This window comes from Arachis hypogaea, chromosome 12 (genome assembly GCF_003086295.3).
Source record: "Arachis hypogaea cultivar Tifrunner chromosome 12, arahy.Tifrunner.gnm2.J5K5, whole genome shotgun sequence".
Lineage (NCBI taxonomy): Eukaryota > Viridiplantae > Streptophyta > Magnoliopsida > Fabales > Fabaceae > Arachis > Arachis hypogaea.
The window spans coordinates 71,090,165-71,091,946 of NC_092047.1; the positions used below are offsets into that span (position 1 = coordinate 71,090,165).

At 41.4% G+C, this 1,782-nt stretch overlaps 1 non-coding gene across 1 annotated transcript; it reads right to left on the bottom strand.

Moving 5' to 3' along the window:
• Nucleotides 1-626: 626 nt before the first annotated feature.
• LOC112730822 (small nucleolar RNA R71) lies at nt 627-734 on the bottom strand. The gene has a single exon (XR_003166629.1). It is a non-coding gene; the product is annotated as a small nucleolar RNA R71 (small nucleolar RNA).
• Nucleotides 735-1,782: the final 1,048 nt, after the last annotated feature.

Consider the following 1,782-nt stretch of genomic DNA (forward strand, 5'->3'; position numbering starts at 1 on the left):
TATTTTTCTATTCTTCTACTCACATAAAAGAATCTCTATACTGTGACATAGAGGATTCCTCTTCTTTTCTGTTCTCTTCTTTTTCATATGAGCAGAAGCAAGGATAAGAATATTCTTGTTGAAGCTAATCCGGAACCTGAAAGGACTCTAAAGAGGAAGCTAAAAGAAGCTAAAGCACAACACTCTGGAGAGGACCTGACAGAATTTTTCGAAAAAGAAGAAGAGATGGCCAAACCCAATAACAATGGTGGAGATGCAAGGAAGATGCTTGGTGACTTTATTGCACCCTCTTCCGACTTCTATGGAAGGAGCATCTCAATTCCTGCAATTGGAGCAAACAACTTTGAGCTTAAGCCTCAATTAGTTTCTCTGATGCAGCAGAATTGCAAGTTTCATGGACTTCCATTGGAAGATCCTCATCAGTTCTTAGCTGAATTCTTGCAAATCTGTGACACTGTCAAGATCAATGGAGTTGATCCCGAGGTCTACAGGCTTATGCTTTTCCCTTTTCTGTAAGAGACAGAGCTAGAACATGGTTGGATTCACAACCTAAGGAAAGCCTGAACTCTTGGGAAAAGCTAGTCAGTGCTTTCCTGGCCAAATTCTTTCCACCTCAAAAGATGAGTAAGCTTAGAGTGGAAATCCAAACCTTCAGACAGAAGGAAGGTGAGTCCCTCTATGAAGCTTGGGAAAGATATAAGTAATTGATCAAAAGGTGTCCTACTGACATGCTTCCAAAATGGAGCATCATATGTATATTCTATGATGGTCTGTCTGAGTTGTCAAAAATGTCATTGGACCATTCTGCGGGAGGATCTCTTCATCTGAAAACCCCTACAGAAGATCAGGAACTCATTAAAATGGTTACAAATAACCAGTTCATGTACACCTCTGAGAGGAGTCCTGTGAACAATGGGACGCCTCAGAAGAAGGGAGTTCTTGAAATTGATACTCTGAATGCCATATTGGCTCAGAACAAAATATTGACTCAGCAAGTCAATATGATTTCTCAGAGTCTGAATGGATTGCAAGCTGCATCCAACAGTACTAAAGAAACATCTTCTGAAGAAGAAGCTTATGATCCTGAGAACCCTGCAATGGCAGAGGTGAATTACATTGGAGAACCCTATGAAAACACCTATAATCTTTCATCGAGAAATCATCCAAATTTCTCATGGAAGGACTAACAGAAACCTCAACAAGGCTTCAATAATAATGGTGGAAGAAATAGGTTTAGCAATAGCAAGCCTTTTCCATCATCTTCTCAGCAACGGACAGAGAATTTTGAACAGAGCCATTCTGGCCTGGCAACCATAGTCTCTGATCTATCCAAGACCACACTAAGTTTCATGAATAAAACAAGGTCCTCCATTAGAAATTTAGAGGCACAGGTGGGTCAGCTGAGTAAGTAGATTACTGAAACTCCTCCCAGTACTCTCCCAAGCAATACAGAAGAAAATCCCAAGAGAGAGTGCAAGGCCATAACCATGACCAACATGGCCGAACCTGGAGAGAGTAAGGAGGACGTGAGTCCCAGTGAGAAAAGCCTCATGGGACATCCTCTGGACAGAAAGGAGTTTCCCTTTGAGGAACCAAAGGAATCTGAGGCTCATACAGAGACCATAGAGATTCCATTGAACTTCCTTCTACCATTCATGAGCTCTGATGAATATTCTTCCTCTGAAGAGGATGAAGACATCATTAAAGAGCAAGTTGCTAAATATCTAGGAGCAATCATGAAGCTGAATGCCAAGTTATTTGGTACTGAGACTTGGGAGGATG